This window comes from Sus scrofa, chromosome 8 (genome assembly GCF_000003025.6).
Source record: "Sus scrofa isolate TJ Tabasco breed Duroc chromosome 8, Sscrofa11.1, whole genome shotgun sequence".
Lineage (NCBI taxonomy): Eukaryota > Metazoa > Chordata > Mammalia > Artiodactyla > Suidae > Sus > Sus scrofa.
Window position 1 is genome coordinate 27,699,954 of NC_010450.4, and position 18,002 is coordinate 27,717,955.

General features: G+C 33.7%; 1 long non-coding RNA gene across 2 annotated transcripts in view; it reads left to right on the forward strand.

Annotated features, from left to right (window-relative positions):
- LOC106504613 overlaps window positions 1-18,002 on the forward strand; it is an 86,799-nt gene that overhangs the window by 1,800 nt on the left and 66,997 nt on the right. The gene's annotated exons all lie outside the window — the stretch shown is intronic.

The window sequence follows — 18,002 nt, forward strand, 5'->3', positions numbered from 1 at the left end:
ATAAATTTTTCTTGTGTTCTATATGTTTTTGTCTGCCATTTTCTGCTTATTGTAATATGTTCTATTTTTCTTATGTACACCCCTTCCCCCAATAAACAAGATACCACAGATGAATAAAATTACACTTGATTTATACCAATAGAAGTCCTTCTTATACCAAACAGCCTCACAAACATCCCTCACTCCTCTTATAACTGGGCTGGGGAAATAGGTTATTTTCTTGTTTTTCTTTCAAATGAAATAGTCTTAAAGGTTTGAAAACTTTGTCCAAGGTCACACAGATAACATAGCTAGTACCTTCATCACGTTTCTTAACTGATACGCTAAATCAGCTCTTACTTTTGGTAAACAGGAATCCTGACATACATTAAGGATAATTGTTTTTCTAGACTGTCCTCATAATTAGAAATGTAAAATCAAACTTTATACTGCTAATTAGTTTTTTCTTTAAAAAATGGTTAAAAAGTTATTCTTGACATTAATAGAGAAGATTATTCAAGGCTAGTGCAAAAGGGTATAAAGATTTAGCTTTACCCCCAATACAAGGAAAAGCAAATGATGAGGACTTCAAGGGTGGGGATGAGAAAATTGATTAGTGAAAATCATCCACCTTAGTATCTAAACTGCACTGAAGGAAGATTTTTGCTAAAGACAGGCTAATGTCTAGGCTTAGTCAAGTGACCTCAGAGGAGCCTCACTAAAGTTTGGTTATGAGGACAAACAAATGGAAAGACATCCCATGATGATGAATTGAAAGAATTAACATTCTTAAAATATCCATCATATGCAAAGCCATTTATAGACTCAGTGCAACCCCTATCAAAATTCCCATGGCATTTTTCACAGAATTAGTAAATTCTAAAGCTTTTATGGAATCACAGGATCCCAAATAGCCAAAGCAATCTTGAAAAAGAAGGACGAAGCTGGAGGCATCATACTTCCTGATAGGAAACTACCACCACAAATCAGAACCCAGAAACAAGCCATCACCTATATTTGGTCAACTAATATTTGACCAGGAAGCCAAGAATACTTGCTGAACAAAGAAGAATCTCATACTGTTGGGAAAATTGGATAATCAGATGCAGAAAATTGAAATAAGACTCATGACTTACCCTACTCATAAAGTTAACTCAAATATGTTTCAGTAAAAATTTTTAAAATTTAAACAAATTTGTAAAACAACTAAATATGATAAAACTGTCAAATTCCTAGAAGAAAAAATAGGGAAAAATCTGCTTCACATTAATCTTGGTAATGATTTTTTGGATATAATACCAAAAGAAAAAATAAGAGGAATTAATATCAAACCAAAAAGCTTCTGCACAGCAAAGGAAATCATCAAAATGAAAAGTCAACCTATACAATGGGAGAAAATATTTACAACCTCTATATCTGATGATTTATTATCCAAAGTACATGAAGAACTCAATATAACTCAACTTCAAAACGGGAAAAAAACAAAAAACAACCACACACACCATCTAAAAATTGGATCGAGAAACTCCAATGTTTTTCCCAATACATTTAAGTGGTCAATAGCAACAAAAAAAGTACAACACACACCAATCAGGGAAATGTTAATCAAACCTACAGTATTAACACACAGCTGTTAGAACTGCATCCTCAGAAAGATAACAACTGCTGGCAAACGTAGAGAAAAAGGAAATTTTGTGCACTGTTGGTGGGAATGTAAATTGGTACAGCCACTATGTAAAGTAATATGAAGCTTCCTTAAAAAGTCATAAATATAACTACCATATATTCCAGCAATCCTTATTCTGGATAAATAGCCAAAAGAAAGGAAAACAGGATCTCAAAGAGATATCTGTCCTCCCATATTCATTGAAGCATTATTGACAATAACCAATACATGAAAACAACCTCGAAGTCCATCAGGAAATAAATGGATAAAGGAGATGGTGTGTGTGTGTGTATACACATACAATGGAATTCAACCATGAGAAAAAAGGAAAATACCATTTACACCAATATGAATGAAACTTGAGGGCATTATATTAAGTGAAGTTGGAAAAAGGCAAATATTGTATGTTCTCATATATCTGTGGAATACAGAAAAGCCAAACTCACAAAAATGGAATAGAGTGGTTAACAGAGATTGGGGATTCGGAGATATTGGAAGATGTTATTCAAATGTTACAAACTCTGAGCTATAAACAGACAAATTTATGGGGATCTAATGTATGACATAGCATTTATAGTTCATAATACTATATACTTGTAATTTAAGAGTGTAGATCTCAAATATTCTAACTATAAAAATAATTGTTTGACATAGAGGCATTAACTAATGTTATGATAATCATTTTGCAATATATGTGTATAAAATCAACATGTTGTGTACCTTAAATTTACACAATGTTACATGTCAGTTATATCTCAGTGCTAAAAAAACAAAGCTTGGTCAAGGAGGGAGTCTGTCAAAACCATCGAAAACCTTAATTTCAGAGTTCCTGTTATGGCTCAGTAGGTTAAGAACCCAACTAGTATCCATGGGTTTGGTCTCTGACCTCACTCATTGGATTAAGGATCCAGCATTGCCACAAGTTGTACCATAGGTCTTAGAGGCAGCTTCAATTCATCCCCCTAGCCTGAGAACTTACATATGCTGCAGGTATAGCCCTAAAGAGAGGGAGAAAAAAACCAACCAAACAAACAAACAAAAAAACCCTTAATTTCTACTCTTTAAGATAATGTCACTTTTTTCATTATTTCTAGAAGATGATAAAGAAATTGCAGAAACAAGATGCTATAGTAAATGAGATCTTGATGAATACATATTATAAGCAAAAATAGAACAGTTACCATCATCGAGATGAAAAATCGAACTTACCTAAAGGGTTTAAATAGAACTAGCATAAATTTATTATTGAAAGTGGTTAATTTCCCTTAAAACTCATGAAATTATAACAGTATTATCAACATTTCCTATGTCAGAATTTTCATTTTTATAAAGGTTAAGTATTTTAGGAGAGCTAGTACACATTACTGCCATTTTACTTTGATCCACTCAAATCTAAATCTTTAAATAGGACTTTTTACTTATTTTTTTTATGGCTACACCCGTGGCATATGGAAGTTCCTAGGCCAGTGGTCAAGTCAGAGCTTTAACTGACAGCCTATGCCACGGCAATCTGGGATCCATGCTGCATCCGCAACCTATCCTGCAGCTTTTGCAACACTGCATCCTTAACCCACTGAGCAAGGTCAGGAATCAAACCCACATCCTCACAGACACTATGTTGGGTTCTTAACCCACTAAGCCACAATGGGAACTCCTAAATAGAATCTTTTAAAATGAAACTGTAGAAAAAACTGAGTTACCAAAAAAATACTGTCCATGCATTTGGTTAACTAAACTAAGGGTAGGAGATTATTTCATCTATTAAAAGATAGGGAAGGATAAGATAAGTTTAAAGTATGTTACATAACTTTTAAAAAGTTTTAATATATTTTTTCATGTTTGTACATTTCATTGAAATTCACAAAAATGTTGGCAAATAGTTGGTAGCGTTCACTTATTTTTTAAATTCATTTTTATCTCATGTCCACTTTGAAAGTTATTATATATTTATTTTTCTAACTACATCACCAAAAGTGTCATTTTATGTATGTTTATTAAAGAATTTTAGACTTAATCTTACATATTTTCTGTCAGTAGTTTACACTCCTATTTTTATTATATCTTTTAATCTCTGGGTTTATTTTGTCTTTCAAGCTTCAGAGAGATGTAACACATTAGTTTTCATGCTTTTTTCTTCTTCTAAACAGTGTTTTTTAAAAATTTTCTCTAAATATGTTTTTCTAAATATCTAGGGATATAAATTTCCATTGAAGCACCCACTTTTGTTAAATTCAATATGTCCTGATATATAGGTTTTTCATTATCCATTAGTTCTAAATGTTTTAAAATTTTATTATGACTTTTCTTTAATCTATGAACTATTTAACAATGTGTTTGAATTTCTAAACATTTATAGGGTTTTAAGCCATTTTTGAATCTTTTATATTTTTATTTTTTGTCTTTTTAGAGCCACACCCAGAGCATATGGAGAGTCCCAGGCTAGGGATCGAATTGGAGCTATAGCCACCACAGCAGTAAGGGATGCAAGCCATATCTGTGAACCTACACCACGGCTCACAGCAACATTGGATCCTTAACCCACTGAGCAAGGTCAGAGATCAAACCAACATCTTCATGGATACCAGTCAGATTTGTTTCCACTGAGCCACAATGGGAACTCCTAAGATATTTTTTAAATGAACATTTCTTTATTGTACTGTCAGAAACACATTTATATGATTATCTTCATTTCCTACTATGTTGAGGCTTTCAGATTAATATAATCCATTTTAACTGACCCATAGGTACATGAGAAAAATATGTATTTGCTGACCTAACATGAAGTGTTCAATATGTTTATACTAAGTAAAACTTGCTAATTGTTCCGTTCTTATATATTCTTTTTATTATACTTGGATTATCATTAATTTAGAATTGTTCATTCTCTCATTGTAATACAAGATGGAACAGTTTCTCCCTTTAGTTCTGTTATTTAGGCTTCTTAAAGCTTGATGTTAGTTTACTGAAGCATGCATATTTAGAATTATTAGAGCTTTTTATAAAGAGCATGTATTTTTTCTGTATACTTTTGCTCCTCCCAATAATGCCTCTTTTTAAAAAATCTATTTAGTTTGATATCAATATAGATATGAAATCTTTATCTTGGTTATTATTTGCTCAGTATATCATTTTACACTGTTAACTTTCAATCTCTGCATATATATTTGCTTTATCTACTTGTATTATACATGACACATAGCTGAATTTTAAATATTTTTACAATGTAATCACTTGTGTCCATATGACAATTTTAGACCACTTATGTTTTTTTAAATAATTAAGAAAAAAGGTTTTAAAAAAATATATAAATAAATCTTTAGCTACTAAAGAAAATTAATGGATGGTTTAAAGTCACCCCACCCCTCCAGAACACAACTTAGCCAAATGATTGTACAAGTGAATTTGTTGCCTAATTGAACTTGGGTCTGCTAGCCTGCAAGTGGTAAAACCAATTTACTGACATCAAGCTGTGGTGAAGGAAGTGCAATGTCTGTTGCAGGTGCCAAGCAAGGAGTGTGGGCAGCTAATGCTCAAAAAACTTGAACTAGATTTTCTATTTTATTCAATGCACCGAACTTAAGGGATTGTCAGAGAAGCTCTCAGGCAGGAAGGCAAGAAGGCAAGACCCTCTAAAATGGCACTCATTTTGCTGGTTTCACTTTTGTCATTCCTTAGCTTTGCCTGTCTGGTGACTTTGTCAGCAGTAGGGACCTATACATCAGGGATATAATTGTACTACAAGAGAAGACTAAACATATTTGTACTCTAGCTGGCCTCCTGTCCCTGAAAGAAAAATACCTCCTGCAAAATAAAATTATATTCCTGACTCTGATGAGTGAACACAAAATCACGGCAAAGAGACCTGCTATTGAACTAATGCATTAGTTCAGCATTTCAATATTTAACTGCATCAGGGTTCTAATCATCACATCCCTCATCAGAATAGAGAGGTATGGGCTACCAAAACCAAGCACAGTGAATCTTTTATCAATGTGCTCTCTCCCCAGGACAGAGCTTGGAGCTGCTGTCATTAATTGCCTAATGGACTTGCTTTTCTATATTTTATAATTAATCCCTGTTTTGAATAAACCTTTTTTAGATTCATTAATATCTTTTATCTTGTTCTACCCAGGAGGCCAACTTCTCTCTTCAAGATGACTTTGAATCTCTCATCATTTGGGATGGATTTGATAATTTTTTCAAAACTTATTTCTCTGTTTTCCAAATTCTGAGAGAGCTCCTCACTATCACGCACATGAATTTAGACCAAGTAGCTAGGGTTATAAAAATTGAGCCACACACACATGTAATATCTTTTTCTGCCCTCTCCTTCTCTGCCACTTGGTGGGAGCTCTAGGAAATTCTGGACAGTGACTCTGAGAGTTAAGTGATTAACATTAGCCCTTTGGATATCAATCTTCCTGGAATTTCTTAAAGGACTGCTAGTATCTCTGATGGAACCCTCTTTCCCTGCCTCCACGACGTTATAGTGAAGGTAAGAGGTCTCATCTATCCAACTTTCTACTTGCTTCCCATCTTTTCTAAAGCAATGTCCAATTATAGTTTAAAGTATTTGGCCCTCTCAAAAGACGATGAAGGATCAGGAAATAATAGAGGTCAAAGTAGCAATTTCAAAGCCTTTTGTTTTCCATAAATATCTGAAGTATTTTTTCCTCAGTGAAGTAACATCTGTATTTCTGAAATTTCTTCTGAATCTCAAAAGACCCTAACAATATACCTTGACCTTACATACTGGCTAAAATGTAACTTCGGTGACTCAGGCAACAGTTATCTATATTTTAATGTCTCTACAGAGTTTCTCAACAGCTATATACATAGATGCAGAAGAGGTAATATTTTTTATACAGCCACTTTGAAGATATGAATACAAATTAGGGAGGAAGGTGAAGATGAGAAGCAATATCATAAGGAAAATGTGCATCTTCGTAAAAGCTAATTGTGATGATAATTACTTTCTGCTTTGGAAGCACATGGATGATGTCGGCTCTTGCAGAGGAATTTATTCAAAGAAATAAAATAGATTGGGCTATTCAACAGTAACTGAATTGTTCATTATGTTAAGAATGGAAAGCAACCTTGTAAAATGTCATCTTTTGCCTTTATTTTAATTTTCCAAGAACATTTATGCCAACTAAATGTAAAATTTCCCCAACATCACTCCTAACTCATTAAAGGGGGAAAATAATATGGCTAAATGCCTTTTGACAAATAGGCATGTTATTTAAATAATTATCACTGTCTTTTTCGGCAGAGATACAGACAAGGAAAAATCAAGTGAAGGAGTCAAGGGGTATTCAAGATATTTGTCAAAGATAGGAAGCTAAAGAGGAAAAAAAAGGTTTAGTGAGGAATTCAGCCCTTGCTGTGAATAGCAATACCTGCAGAGTTCTGCCTGTCTCTGGAAGCATCTTGGCACCTTCTCTCTCTTAGTCACTCACACAACCTCCCCAACACACACTGAGAAAAGTGACTAAAATAATGGTAAAGAATAACCAGCCCCACACTTTGTATAAATTTGCACATTTCTTCCAGATTTTGAAAAGGTGTTTGTTTCATCTTGTTAAAAAAACTGTTTCTATAGTTTCCTCAGATCTAGCTTGAATACTGGGTTGGTTCCTATGTGACTGGGCTGTTTCTGCCTGAGTCTTTATTCTCAACTTGGACTTCTGGAGGCTAACTTCTATAGATCTGTACAACTTTCTATTTCTGTTTGCCCCTGGCTGACCTGGGCATTTGGAAGTAACCCCTGGTCTGAATGCTGAGCCTGAAAATCCTGCTCGTATTTACAGGCTGTCTTCATACCCATAATCTTTTTTTTTTTTTAATCAGAGGTATAATTGACATAACATTGTATTAGTTTTATGTGAACAGTGTAATGATTTGATGATTCTATATATTTCAAAACCATAACCACTGTAAGTCCCGTTAACATCCTTCGTTTTACACAAAGTTCCAAATTTTTTTTGTGATGAGAACTTTCAAAATCCACTCTAATTACTCTCAAATATGTGATACAGTATTATTAAATATACTGACCATACTGTACATTACATCGCTGTGACTTTTTGTCTTTTTCGGGCCACACGTGGAAGTTCCCTAGCTAGGGGTCAAATCAGAGATGTAGCTACCAGCCTGCCCCACAGCCACAGCAATGCAGGATCCTTAACCCACTGAGCAAGGCTGGGGGTCGAATCCATGTCATCATGGATGTTAGTTGGGTTTGTTACTGCTAAGCCATACCAGGAACCTACTTAATTCCTGCAAATAAGTGAGATCATACAGTATTTATCATTCTTTGTTCAACTTTTCACTCAGCGTAATGTTCTCAATGTCCATCCATATTGTTGCAATGGAAAATATTCATAACTTTTTATGGGTCAATAGTATTCTATTAAACATTTTTACATGTATGTATATATATTGTGCATATGTGTGTCACATTTTCATTTATCCGTTTATTCATCAGTGAACATTTAGGTTATTTTATGTCTTAGTATTGTAATAATGCTCTAATGAACAGGAGGGTGCCTCTATTTGAATTTATGTCTTTGTCTTCTTCAGATAAATACTCAGAAATATGGAATTGTTGAATCAGCTGTTTTACTTGTAAATTTTTTGAGGAAAATAATATTTTCCATAAGGGATGCACCAGTTTACATTCCCACCAAGAGAGTGCAACAGTTCTCTCTTCCCCACATCCTCAGCAATACTTATTTCTTGACATTTTGACCAAAAAAAAAAAGTCATGTGAGGTGACATCTCATTGTAGTTTTGATTTACATTTCCATGATGATTAGTGTCATTGAGCATTTTTCATATACCTGTAGCCCATTGATATGTCTTTAGAAAAATGTGTATTCAGACCCTCTGCCCATCTCTCTCTTTTTTTTTTTTTTTTCGGTCGTCTTTTTTAGGGCCTCATCCATGGCATATGAAAGTTCCCAGGCTAGGGATCTAATCAGAGCTATATCTGCCAGCCTATGCCACAGCCACAGCAACCCCAGATCCGAGTTGCATCTGTGACCTACGCCACAACTCACGGCAACACGAGATCCTTAACCCACTGAGCAAGGCCAGGGATCGGCCCTCAACCTCATGGTTCCTAGTCGAATTTTTTTTTTCCCACTGTGTCACAATGGGAACTCCCCTCTGCCCGTCTTTAAAATCAGATTATTTTTTAGCTATTGTATGAGTTTTGATATTTACTCTATCAGATAAATAATTTGTAAATATTTCCCTTCATTCTGTAGATTGCTTTTTCATTTTGTTGATTATATTTTCATGTACAGAATCTTTTAATTAGTTACCACATTTATTTTTGCTTTTAGGTGACAAATCCAAAATCATCAGTAAAACTGATGTCAAAAAGCATACCATGTAGGACTTTCATGATTTCATATCTTCAAGTGTTTAATCAAATTTAATTATTGTATGATTAAGACAGTGATCCAGTTTCATCCATTTCCATGCATATACAGTTTTCCTAACAGTGTGTTGAAGAGATTATCCTTTCCTCATTGTATATTCTTGGTTCTTTGTTGTAATTAACCAAGTATGTGTAAGTTTATTTCTAGATTCTCTATTTTATTCCATTGATGTGTGTGTCTGCTTTTATGCCAAAAACCATGCTTTTTTAATTCATATTGTAGTTATTTTGTAATATAGTTTGAAATCAGGGCGTATCATGCCTCCAGTTTGATTCTTCATTCTTAAAATTGCTTTGGCAAATTGGAGTATTTTGTAGTTCATACAAATTTTAGGATTTTTCCATTTCTGTGAAAAATGCCATTGAAATTTTAATGGGGATTATATGAATTTGTACATTGTTTTGGGTAGTGTGAACATTTTAATAATGTTCTTCTAATTCATAAGAATGGAATATCTTTTCACTTATTTGTGACTTCCATTTCTTAATGTCTTACAATTTTCACTTGACAAATCATTCACCTCTTTAGTTAAATTTATTTCAAGGTATTCTTTTTGATATAATTGTAAATGCAATCATCAATATCTATTTCAACTAGTTCATTATAAGGATATAGAAATGCCTCAATTTTGTGTTTATTTTGTATTATGCAGCTTTATTGAATTTGTCGATTAGTTCTGATAATTTTTGTTGCCATCTTTAGTTTTCTATATATAATATCAGATGATCTGCAGATAGTAAACAATTTTACTTTCTTTCCAGTTTGGATGTGTTTTTTGCCTAAAATTTCGGGCTAGGACTTTTTGTTGTTGTTGTTCTTTTTGCCTTTTCTAGGGCCGCTCCCAGGGCATATGGAGGTTCCCAAGCTAGGGGTCCAGTCGGAGCTGTAGCCGCCGGCCTACACCACAGCAACACAGGATCTGAGCTGCATCTGCTACCTACATCACAGCTCACAGCAACACCGGATCCTTAACCCACTGAGCAAGGCCAGGGATCAAACCCACAACCTCATGATTTCTAGTTGGATTCGTTAACCGCTGAGCCACGGCAGGAGCTCTGGGCTAGGACTTCTAATGGTATCTTTTTTAAAAGTAGCAAGAGTGGGTATTCTTGTCTTGTTCCTGATATTGGAGGAAAAGCTTTCAACAGAACATTTCACTGTTAAGTGTGATATTAGCCGTGGGCTTCTCATGTATGGCCTTTGTCACATTGAAGTATGTTCCCTCAATATCAAATTTGTTGAGAGGTTTTATCATAAATGGAGGTTGAGTTCTGTCAAATGCTTTTTCTGTATCGAGATGATCATATGATTTTTAATCCTTCATTTTGTTAATGCTATATTAAATCATGTAATTTGTGGACACTGAACTGTTCTTACATCCCTGGTATAAATTCCACTTGATCATAACGTTCGATCCTTCTAATTTACTGTTGAATTTAGTTTGCTAATAATTTGTTAAGGACTTTTGCATCTATATTCATCAAGGTTATTGGCCTGTAATTTTCTTCCTTTTTTTCCCTTTTTTTTTTTTTTTTTTTTTTTTTTTTTTAAGGCCACACCATAGCATGTTGAAGCTCTCAGGCTAGGGGTCAAATCAGAGATGTAGCTGCCAGTCTACACCACAGCCACAGAAATGCAGGATCCGAGCCACATCTGTGACCTACACCACAGCTCATGGCAATGCTGGATCTTTAACTCACTGAGCAAGGCAGGGATTGAACCTGTGTTCTCATGGATGGAAGACGGGCTCACTACCACTGAGCCATAATGGAACTCCTTGGTCTGTGTTTTTTTTTCCTTGTGATGCTTTTGTCTTGTTTTAAGACCAAGGTAATGCTGGCCTCATAAAATGAGTTCGTAAGTCTTTCCTCCTATTCTTATTGTTCTTTGAATGTTTGATAGAGTTCACCAGCAAAATCATTTCTTCATGGTTCAGTCTTGGAAGTTTTTATATTTCTAGGAATTTTTTCTTCTAGGTTGTCAAATTTATTGGCACACAAGTTTTCCTAGTAGTCTCTTATAATCCTTCGTGTTCCATGTTTTCAGTTATTTCTCCTCTCTCATTTCTAGTTTTATTTGTGTCCTCCATTTTTTTTTTCTTAATGAGTTGGGCTATAAGATTTGTCAACTTGTCTTTTCATAGGACAAGCTCTTAGTTTCATTGATCTTATCTATTGTCTTTTAAATTTCTATTTTATTTATTTCCACTCTAATTTTTTGTTACTTCCTTTCTTCTACTAATGTTGGGATTCATTAGGTATTCCTTATGTGGGTCATTGAAGTATAAAATTAGGTGGTTTGAAATTTTTGTTTCATAAGAATGGCATTTATTGCGATGAACTAGCTTCTTACATCTTCTGCTGCATCCCATAAGTGTTTTGGTGTGTTATATTCCATTTCCATTTGTTTCTAAGTATTTTTATTTCTATTTTGATTTCTTTGCCACTGAACAAATAATGGGCCATCTTATTTAATCTTCACATATTTGTAAATTTTGCAGTTTCTTCTTGTAACTGATTTCTAATTTCATACCACTGTAATCAGAGAAGAGAAGACACTTGACATGTCTTTTTTTCTACAATTTACTAAGACTTGTTTTGTGGCCTAATATATGATCTATACTGGAAAATACTCTGTGTGGACTTGAGAATATATGTATTTGGTTGCTTTAAGATGGAAATTCTGTATATATCTGTTAATTCCATCTGGAACAATGTATCAAGCCATAGGTTTTTGTTACTGATTTTCTATCTGGATGATCTATTGATGTAAGTCAATTGTTAAAGTTTCCTACTATTTTTATTATTTCTCCCTTAAGATCTATTAATATTTGTTTTCTATATTTAGGTGCTATTGTATTGACTACATAAATATGTATAAATCTTCTCTTTTTGGATTGACCCTTTTTTTGTTATGTAATTCCTTCAGTATCTATTATTACAGTCTTTTGTTTTTTAAGTCTATTCTATCTAAGTTTAGCTCCCACTGCTTTCTTTTGATTTCTATTTGCATAAAACATCTCCTCATTTCAGCAAGTGTGTGTCCCTACATCTGAAGTGAGTCTCTTATAAGCAGCATATACATAAGACTCGTTTTCCTTTTGTTTTTTTAATCCATTCAGCCACTCAGTGTCTTTTTATTAAGCCATTAATACATTTACATTGAAAGTAATGATTATATATATCCTTACTGCCATATTGTTAATTGTTTTGTGGATGTTTTGTAGTTCTTCTCTTGCTGTCTTTGTGGTTGGATGAGTTTCTTAAGGGCATGTATAGTTACGTTCACTTCATGTTTTGTTTATTTATTACAGGTTTTTGCTTTGTGAACCACTTATTTATACCAGTCTATTTTAGGTTGATAACAACTTAAGTTTGAACACATTCTAAAGCTCTACATTTTTACTTTCCACTCCCTCAGTTTTATGTTTTGTTATTACATTTTATATCTTTTTATCCTATCTTTCCCTTAACTAATTATTGTAAGTGTAATAATATTTACTTCTTTTGCCTTTTAACCTTCATACTAGCTTTATAAGTGATTGATCTACCTGTAATATACATTTACCTTTACCAGGGAGATTTTTACTTTCATATGTTTCATTGTGTTACTATATTTAAAGCCCTATTTTTGAGCTTAAAATCCCCTTAACATTTCTTGTAACGCAATTTTAATGGTGTTGAACTCCTTCACCTTTAACTTATCTTGAAAACCATTTTGTTTAATTCTGATTTATAAAATCTTAAAAGATAATTTTTCCAGATATATTATTCTTGGTTGGAAGTTTTTTTTTTTTTTTTTTTTCTTTCAGCACTTTGAATACACTGTGCTCATACTTTATGGTTTGTAAAATTCCTGATGAAAAATTTAATAGTCTTATGGAGATTCCCCTGTATGTAACAAACTGTTTTTCTTACTATGATTAAGATTTTCTTTCTTACATTTGGAGATTTTAATTATACTATGTCTTGGTGTGGGTCTTCAGGTAAGAGTTTTAGCCATTATTTCTTCGAATAGGTTTTCTGTCCCTTTCTCTTATATCTTTCTGGAATCTCAGTAATGTGAATGTGAGTCCACTTGATGCTGGTCCCATAAGATCCTTAAGCTATCTTTACTTTTTAATTTTTTTCTACTTGCTGTTCTGATTGAGTGAGTTACATTTCCCTGTCCTTGAGTTCATTGATCATTTTCTCTTGGTTCACCTAGTCTGCTCTTGAAAGCCTGTATTGTGTATTTTTCATTTCATTTATTTTGTTGTTCAACACCATTACTCTTTTTTTTTGTTGTTGTTCACATCACTCTTACTGCAATTATTTGTTTTTGTGTTTGTTCCCCTACCAGACTATAAGATTATATATAAATTCTATATACTACTCCTATTTTATAAACAAATATGTGTGTATATTTACTGAAGTATAGTTGATTTACAATGCCTTAGTTTCTGGTGTACAGCACTGATCTGATTTTATATATATATATATATATATCTGTGTGTGAATATATATATATTCTTTATAAGATTCTTTTCCCTTATAAGTTATTACAAAATATTGAGTATTACTTTCCTATGTCATACAATGGGCTTTTTGTTGATTATCTGTTTTAAATATAATTGCGTGTATATGTTAATCCCAACCTCCTAATTTATCACTCTGCAACCCTTTTCCCCTTTGGTAGCCATATTTTTGTTTTCTAGGTCTGTGTATCTACTTCTGTTTTATAAATAAGTTCATTTGAATCTTTATTCTTAGATTCCATATATAAGTGATACTATCTGACATCTATCCTCATCTGGTTTATTTAACTTAAAATTATAATCTCTAGGTCCATCCATGTTGCTGCAAATGGCATAATTTTATTCTTTTTTACAGCTGAGTAATATTCCATTGTATATATACACCAGATCCTCTATCCATTCATCTTTTGGTGGACATTTAGTTTGCTTCCATGTCTTCACTATTGCAGATCATGCTGATATGAATATTGGGGTGCATTCATCTTGTAAATTATAATTTTCTCTAGATAATATGTCCAGGAGAGGATTGCAGGATCATATGGTAAGCTAGTTTTAGTTTTTTTGAGGAACTTCCGTATGTTCTCCATAGTGGTTGTTACAATTTATATTTTCACCAACAGTGTAGGAAATTTGCTTTTACTCCACCTCTTCTCCAGCTTTTATTATTTGTACACTTTTGGTGATGGCCATTCTGACTGGAGTAAGGTGATACTTTATTATAGTTGAATTTATATTTCTTTAATAGTTAGGAGTGTTGAGGGAGTTCCTATTGTGGCTCAGCAGATTATGATCCTGACTAGTATACATGAGGACACAGGTTTGATCCCTGACCTTGCTCATTTGGGTTAAGGATCTGGCATTGCTGTGCGCTGTGGTGGAAGTCCAGACATGGCTCATATCCTGTTTTGCTGTGGAGTAGGCCACCAGCTGCAGCTCTGATTTGACCTCTAGCCTGGAAACTTCCATATGCCAGAGTTGCATCCCTAAAAAAAAATAATAATAATTAGCAACATTGAACTACTTTTTTTTAAGGCCACACCCACAGTATGTGGAGGTTCCTAGGCTAGGGGTCTAATCAGAGCTTCAGCTGATGGCCTACACCACATCCACAGCAACACAGGATCTGAGCCACATCTGTGGCCTACACCACAGCTCATGGCAATGCTGGATCCTTGACCCACTGAGTGAGGCCAGGTACCGAACCCGCAACCTCATGGTTCCTAGTCAGATTTGTCTCTGCTGCACCATGACGGGAACTCCAACACTGAACATTTTTCATGTGGCTTTTGGTCATTTGTATGTCTTCCTTAGAGAAATATCTATTTATATTGTTGGCCCATTTTTTCATTCAGTTGTTTTTTTGATTATGAGCTGTAGGATCTGTTTATCTTTTGGAAATTAATCCCTTGTTTGTTACATTATCTACAAATATATTTTCCATTCTGTGGGCTAACTTTTGTGTTTTTTTGGACATTTCCTTTGTTGTGAAAAAAACCTTTAAGTGTTTATTTTTTTATTTCTATTACTCTAGGAATCAGATTCAAAAAGATACTGCTGCAGTTTATGTCTTAGTGTGTTCTGCTTATGTTTTCCCCTAGGAATTGTATAGTATCTGAACTTAAACTTAGATCTTTAATGCATTTTGAGTTTATTTTTGTATGTGGTTTTAGAGACCATTCTAATTTCATTCTTTTACATGTAGCTTTCCAGTTTCCCAGCACCAGTTATTGAAGAGATGCCTCCATTCTATATTCTTCCTGTGTTGTAGATTAATTGATCACAGGTGCATGGGCTTATTACTGAGCTTCCTATCCTGTTCTATTAATCTATGTGTCTGTTTAGTGCCTTTGTAATAATGGTTTGAGTATTGAAGCTTTGTATAGTCTTTAGTCAGGGATCCTGATTCCTCCAGCTCTTTTTGTTTGTTTGTTTGTTTGTTTTCCTCAAGATTGTCTTGGCTATTTAGGCGTCTTTTGTGTTTCCATACAAATTTAATTTTTTTTGTATTAGTTTTGTTAAAAATGTCTTTGGAAATTTAATAGGGATTTTATTGAACCTGTAGATTGCCTTGTGTTGTATATTTACTTTGACAGTATTGATTCTTTTAGTCTAAGAAAATGGTGTATCTTTCCATCTGTTTGTGTCAACTCTGATTTCTTCCATCAGCATCTTATAGTTTTTTGAATACGGGTCTTTTGCCTCATTGGGTAGGTTTATTCCTAGTTGGTTTCTTCTTTCTCCTCTCTTTTGGCTGGCCCATAGCATATGGATTTCCCAGCCAGGAATCAGATCCAAGCCATAGTTGTGACCTAAGCTGCAGCTTCAGCAACACTGGATCCTTAACCCATTGTGCCGGGCTGGGAATTGAACATGTGTCCCAGTAGTTCCAAGACACCACCAATCCCATTGAACCACAACATGAACTCCTATTACTAGGTATTTTATTCTTTGTAATGGCAAATGGTATTTCTTCCTTAATTTCTATTTCTGATCTTTAGTCAATAGTATATAGAAATGCAAGAGATTTCTGTATATTAATTTTGTATCCTGCAACTTTACCAAATTCACTGATGAGCTCTAGTATTTTCTTAGTATAATCTTGAGGATTTTCTATGTATAGTATCATGTTGTCTGTAGTGACAGTTTGACTATTTCTTTTTCAAATTTGGGTTCCTTTTACTTCTTTTTCTTCTCGGAGCACTGTGGCTAGAACTTCCAAAACTATGTTGAATGAAACTGATGAGAGTGGGAATTCTTGATCTTAGAGGAAATGCTTTCAGCTTTTCACTGTTGAGTATAAAGTATGTTTTTTTCTGTGCATTTGTTATATATCACCTTTATCATGTTGAGGCAGGTTCCCTCTGTGCTCACCTTCTGGAGACTTTCTATCATAAATTGGCAGTGGATTTTGTCAAAAGCTTTTTCTGCATCTATTGAAATGATCACATTATCTTTATTCTTGGATTTGATAATACAGTGTATCACACTTACTGATTTGCAGATATTGAAAAATCCTTGCATCTGTGGGATAAATCTTGAAGGTGTATGATTATTTTAAGGTATTGTTGAATTCAGTTTGCTTCAGTATTTTTGCATCTTTGTTCATCAGTGATATTGGCAGGTGATATACTTTTTTATGGTATCTTTATATGGTTTTGGTATCAGGTTGATGGTAGCCTCATAGAATGAGTTTGGAAGTGTTCCTTTTGCAATTTTTTGGAGGAGTTTCAAAATGATGGTGTTAACTATTCTCTAAATGTTCATAGGTTTCACCTGTGAATCTGTCTGGTTCAGGATTCTTGTGTGTCAGTAGTTTTTAAATCACAGATTGAATTTCAGTATTTGTAATTGGTCTATTCATATTTTATATTTATCTCTGTTTCAGTCTTGGGAGATTTTATCTTTCTGAGAATTGGTCCATTTATTCTAGATGGTCCATTTCATTGGCATATTGGCATAGTCTCTTATTTTCCTTTATATTTCTCTGGTGTCAGTTAGAAACCTCCTTTTTCACTTCTAATTTTATTAATTTGAGCCCTCTCCCTTTATTTAGACTCATTAAAAAAAGGTTTATCAATTTTGCTTATCTTTAAAAAAACACCTTTTAGTTTTATTGATCTTTTCTATTTTCTTAGTCTATTTCATTTATTTCTCCTCTGATCTTTATGAAATTTTTCCTTCTACAAAGTTTAGGTTTTGTCTGTTTTCCTTTCTCTACTTGCATTAGGTGTAAAGTTAGAGATTTTCCTTGTTTCCTGTGGGAAGCTGTAAACTTCCTTCTTAAAACTGCTGTCACTATGAACTTCCTTCTTAGAAGTGCTTTTGCAGTGTCCCATAAGTTTGGATCATTCTTTTTCATTCTCATTTGTCTCTAGGTGTTTTTTTTAATTTCCTCTTTGATTTCTTCAGTGATCCAATTGTTATTTAGTAAAATATTGTTTAATCTCCACATGTTTGTGGGTTTTTTGTTATAGTTACTATCTAATCTCTTAGTATTGTGATCAGAAGGAATGGTTGTTATGACTTCTATTTTCCTGTATTTACAGAGGCTTGCTTTGTGGCCCAGTATGTGATATATCCTAGAGAATGTTCCAGGTGCATTTGAAAAGATTATTCTGTTTGTTTCAGAAAAAATGTTCTTTAAATATCAATTATTTCTATTTGATCTAATAAGTCATTTAAGGCCTTGGTTTCCTTATTGATTTTCTGTCTAGACGATCTGTCCATTGATGTAAGTGCGTTATTAAAGCCCCCTACTATTAGTGTGTTAACTGTTGATTTCTCCTTTTATAACTTTTAGCATTTGCTTACTATATTGTGGTGGTCTTATTTTGTGTGCAAATGTATTTTTAATTGTCATATCCTCTTCTTGGATTGATCCCTGGAGTGTTAT